We start from the raw sequence: 6,012 nt of genomic DNA, 5'->3' as shown, positions 1-6,012 counted from the left end.
CACCCATCTGGCCCCTAAGGCACCTTGCCTCCTATGGGGGGCCGCTTCGGCAAACGCCTTGGTGACCTAGTCTTCTCCCTCAATGAAGAGGTCACCTTGCTCGGATACTGGCTCCCTGACCTCATTACACCCTCCAAAGCGTGGATGCCCGGCCACTCCTTCCTCCTCAGCCTCGGAAGGGCTATCAAGACAGATGTCGTCCTGCTCCTCTATCTCTTGGACCTCAATGTCCCCCTCATAATCTTTCTCCTCTGCGGCAGGCAGATCCTATTCGGCACGTGGCAGTGTGGCATGATGGGCCACATGAGGGTCAGATGCATTAACTCTCCGCACCGTCTGCTTGGTTCGAGCCATCATCCTTCTCTTGGACGGATATTGATGTGTATGTCGTGCAACAATTACAGTACGGACAACTATTGGAATACCAAAGTTACCAGAACTTGGTTGGCCTACGGGAAGGGTATCAGCAACACCAAGTCGGACATTATAAGTCCAGTTGGATGGAAGATAGCGCCTCTAACACTTCCGTAGTTCCCAAACGAAGCGACCATAACCTTCTCCTGCGATCTGCTCGGAGTAAAAGTGGTGTTGTAGTTCGGATTCTGGAGTAGGAGAATGTTCGCTACTCACTCCCAGTCCTCAAAACTTGAGTTAGAAAGTCCATCACTCGAGGAGGACGAACTGGCGCAAAGACGAGGTTGGTCCTCGTAAAGAAGTTGAAGCAGATCCTGGTCAATACGGTGTTCGCCTCCCCAAAACTCACTAGGATTCATCTACAAAAGACAATACATGAGATGAGTATTTGGCTGGGATATCGAACAAAAAATAGGCAACACTTAGCAACAAACCTGCACGGACGTGGTCCTCCCAGCCGAGTAGTGGAGAATCCGAGCAGCACACCAACACTTAGCAATTCCAGAATTTACATCGTAAAGCACAAGAGCAATCCCTATAAATCTAGGATCGTATCACAGAGATATGGCAAGCTGTCCCAATCCCACAATCTTTGTATTCTAAATATGTAATATGTATTCTTACCAATTATAGATATTGCAAGTAAAAGGGAAACCTTCCCTCAAGCATGTGGCCCTATAAATAGTGATCCATTCTCATTGGTAAGGGGGTCAAAAGAATCACTTGAGAGAGAGATCTAAGAGAGCATACTCAGAGATTTCACTGTAAGAGCTTTAAGAGAGAAAACATTGTGTTCTTCATTCTTAAGTTAATACAAATCTAGGGGAGTAGGCTATTACCGAACTGCTCGGAGCCGAACCTCTTTAAAAACCTTGTATTCTTTATTTATCTTCTTATATTACACCTAAATCATATCCTTTATCGCTTATTATTAAGACTCACTGTCGTTGGCTAAAAGCGAGGTCAACAGCCTGAAACCAATCTTAGGGAATTAGAAGTAAGCCACTGCTTGATTATACTTGGAATTAATTATCAAACATTAAATAGTTAATTCAGATTAACTTAAAATAGAAGTTCAAGCTTCACAATTAACCCACGTTAACACAGCCAGAGTATTCAGGTTACTTAAATTAATTGATTTAGGTCAATTAAAGAGTTAAGTTTGAAAAAGCCCTAAAAATAAGTGATAAATTTCAACAAAAGGTTCAAATCCCAAATAATTAATTAGCTTAGGTTAATTAGTTATTCGAGGTTCTAAAGAAACCTTTATGTAAGAAATTTTTTGCAAGAAAATATCTAAGTCTAAGCATTTAATCGAAAAACTAAAGGTTCAGGCCTTTAGAACCAAAACCTCACGAGGCTGGAAATATTAAAACATAGCAAATTCTATGATATAAACATAAATATCAGAGTAATTAATAAGATGGTTCCAAATACTTAAAAATCCCACGACAATGGTATAAACTATTATCTCCGCATACGCAAAGAAGGGGGACCTTTGTTCGCCAAAAATAAGAAAAAAGAGAAAAAAATAAAGATAATGTAGTTTGAGATAAGCAAGATTAATCAAGGCTGAGTAGAGTCATTCAATGGTTGCACATCTTGAGCTTTAATATTAGATGGGGCCTCCAGCATCACAGATTCGATTAAAATAGGTACTTTAGAAGTAGGAAGAGCATAGTCATCCACCTTTTCATCAACAAGATGGGTGGTTCCAAAATTAACCGCTCTAGATTCTTGAGATGAACCCTTAGCTTTCTCTGCCTCCTCCAGTGCCAAAAGCTTGGGAAAAAGCTCTTCCTTATCTTTGGCATCAAGGAGATCAATCATTGATTTATTGTGCTGCTAGAGGGTATATACTAAGTAGACAAAGGCCTATTGTAGAGCCTTGTCGTGCTGGGCTTCTTGCTCCTGAAGACGTCCCTTCAAATCTGGACTTTTACCCTCCACTTTGGTGATTCTTGCTTGGGATTCCTCAAGAGCCTTCATAGATACGGCCAGTTTACTCTCAACCTCATAAGTTCTCTTGATAGCCTCCACCGCAGCTGCCTCCGCCTTCTATTGCATCTCGAGATGATGCTTTACCTTTTTCTCCATGACAGGCTCCTTGAAAAAATTTTCTTCGATTATCTGAGCCTATTTATCGTACCCTTGGGATAAGATGTTAATCTGTTTATCTTTCTCTTAGACATCAAGCTTGGCTTGATTTAGGTCAGCTTCCAATTCTTTGATTTAGGTAAGAGCCTTGGAATGCAAGCCTTTGTACTTGTCTCCACGCTCCCTTTCTATTTTGTTCGCCTTCCTTTCATGGGTCAAAGTCTTGTCCAAAGAGTTAGACAATCTTTGCTTTATGGTAGCTTCCATCTTGGTAATGGCTTCAGCTAAAGCCCTCTTTGCATCTTCTCTTCTATACTCAGCATTGGCATGCTCCGCCCTCAGCACCTCTAGGTCATAAGCCAGTTGAACGACCAGGGAGCAGATCCTCTTTGCCATCAAGCCAATCTAAAAAAAATATATAAATGTTTCAAAAAAATATATATATATATATAAATGAATTAAAATAATGGAAAGACACGAAGCGTTTATTCATATCATAGAAGTGTTAGACTTAAAGCTAGCCTATGTCCTCACAAAGTCATCCACATACATCAGATCCCTACTTGCCATCATGGCAAACCTATCTACCTTGAGCCTACAACTTGTAGTAGCACTCTGTCACAATAAGTCTGCCAAAAATGGTGACACATCAGTCCCAATGCGAGGACACAGTTTCTCCATCAACTTAACTTTTTTCACAAGAGGAGGGTTGGCTTCGTTCCATCTGTCATAGTCAGCAAACTCGACATTACGCCTAGAGGAGATACTAGTGGACAACTTCTTCATCTCCTCAAATTCACAACCATGCCTCTTATGGTAGAACTGATCCACAACTTCCAGGCAGGCTTCATCCCCTTCCGTCAAATGCAAAGGCCTAACAGGAAGAGTGAAAGGTGTCAGAGGTAGTGGAGGTAGTTCAGTCATTTCCCTGGATAGTTGGCTAGAGGTGGCAGGAATAACTTTAGGCACTGTGGGGTGGAAGAGGAGGATCTTGATTGTCCTTTGATGTCTAGGTGCTTTGCCTAGGTGGCCTTCTGCTGTCAGAAGCGTTAGACCCCTTCTAGGACTGAGTATTCGTTGTCTGCCTCCTTGAGGTTGCCAACTACAAGACCTTCTCTTTGATCTCCACCTTTGCCTTTTTACTGGCACCACCATAAGATGAACCAGCCCGTTAGTCACCACAGGTCCATTGTAGTTTGAGCTATCCCCTCTAGAGCTCTCCATAGGAACTTGATTTAAAGGCTCCACAAACAAGGCAGCTCAGTCAGGTTTGTGATGACAGTAGACGCAACCTCCATGCCTGGAGCCTTAGAAGCAGCTTCTGAATTTGAGGCTGGAGGTGCTGGCTCCTGAGATCTACTTTCAAAAGCCTAGTTCTTCTTTTTGCCATCTCTACCTCCTTGCGTGATCACTTGAATCTCGTCAAATTGAGTTTTGATGCTACCTAAGAATTTTTTTAGTAGTACCATTTACAGAGTGACTGGTTGATCTACACAAAGCAAACAAAATATTCATCAAATTAAATTATAACAAAAGACATGGTTTTCACAACACATCAGCATGCAAGACATTAGAAGAGTCCAACCCACTAATACTAGCATAATTGACTTTTCCCCAAGCAAAAAGAGTGACGTCCTCTTGACCTAAGTTAGTCTCATATTGGAGGAAGCCAAGGAAGTAAAGTTCACTAAATACATCCACTCTGACATGATGGTGCACAGGTGGAATGAAATGGTTGGGACTCGAGACGATACAATCTACTCTAACTATATATCTACTGTATGAATACTTATGATGCTCTAAATTCAAGAAATATGGATCAAACCCACATTGATTAACCGTCTCAAAATTAGACATAGTGGGAGCCCTAATTATATGGAAGGGTGTCTTTCCACTACCGGAAGTGCTCGCTCTCGGAGCACCCTCGTTACGTACCACCTCCTTAAAGTAGATGGCAAGTTCTTCAGCCTTGCTTAGGCCCTCTAGGAATTGTCTCCTCCAATCCGCCAGTCATTGCTCATCAGCCTTTACTACTTTTAAAGCCTCCTCAGTAGTAATAACTACGATGGCCTCTTTAACTCTGTTTGGGTCCCCCCGTAGGGCATCCTAGACTACATCCTTCATGGAAAGGTGATCCACGTCTTGATGTGGGGCAATAAGACCCACTTCCCAAAGGTTCTTTGTGGTCACTAGTTTTTCCACTTGTAGCTCCTTGGGTGAGAAGGATTTATAGAAATTCACCCTGTCTTCCAGCTCTGGAGTCAGAGGTGACTAGGGAAGGCTATTGGGTTTTATGGCCTAAATAAAACCCATTTCAATATAATCAGATTTACTTATTAATAAAGATCATAAGTAACATTTTATGTTGCATGGTTCACATGATTTATTTCATGATTATATACATATAATGTATGAATTCTATTTAAGTCCAGAACATATGAATTTGTTAATGATTATAGTGTTGTCAACACAGTGGAATATAATCTTAATTATATGTTCAAAAGTATATTCCCTGATTTGTTAGAACACTGGATTTAGACTGGCATGGTATAATCAGCGATTGGTATTCTAACACCTTGGATAAGTGTTATGTCCTTTCCAGGGCATTGACAAAGTTTACCAGTATCGGATGTATGGAGTATACATCGGAAGGGACCGATATTGAACTTTGATTAGATATATTAAAATTTACCGTAATATGTATTCAATTCAATATCACCCGTTGATCCTAGATCAAATGATCTTACTCTTGATATGGTTAGGTTCGATCTCAAGAATATTATACATGTTCTTTGATTTGTTAGTTAAGCCTACTTTTGAACAATCAGGGTGATACGTACATTTTGGGAACATGATAGTATAATTGAGTGGGAGCGCTAACATAAATATGGAGTCTATAACTTCTATAGGAATTTAGAAGTGAAACGATGATATCCTTTGAGCTTGGCTAAACAAAGATAAATGGTGGAGATCTCATTTCACTTCGCTGAAATATCATTTATACGGAGCTAAGTGTTTTAAGGATAAAATACATTGAAGGTGTAACGGTAACTTAGTGCCTATTCAATGTAGATCATCTATTAGAGGGTCATTGATCAAATTAGGATTATAACAATGGATAACTAATGACGTATCTATATCGCGGAACATATAGAGCGTTCTATATGACTGAGAGTGCAATTCCAAGTTCTAAGTGTGGATTCAATAAGGAATTAATAAGTTGGGGAATTTACTTGGTAAATTCGGTTCGACTTATTGGAAGCTCGGTTATATATGCCCATGGTCCCCATACTAGTTGAGACTATACTGCTTGTAAGACTCAGTTAATTGATTTTGATTAAGCAATTATAATTCTAAAGTTAGACTATGTCTAGTTTATGAATTTTCACTAAGCAAGGGCAAAATTGAAAGAAAAGAGATTCTAGGTTATTTATTAATTAAGAGACTTTATATGTCTAATTAATAAATATATTAAATGACAATATTATTTAATAATTAATT

The sequence above is a fragment of the Cannabis sativa genome, chromosome 5 (assembly GCF_029168945.1).
Source record: "Cannabis sativa cultivar Pink pepper isolate KNU-18-1 chromosome 5, ASM2916894v1, whole genome shotgun sequence".
NCBI classification, from domain to species: domain Eukaryota; kingdom Viridiplantae; phylum Streptophyta; class Magnoliopsida; order Rosales; family Cannabaceae; genus Cannabis; species Cannabis sativa.
The sequence above is the reverse complement of the archived record's forward strand: the minus strand, read 5'-3'. Positions refer to the sequence as shown.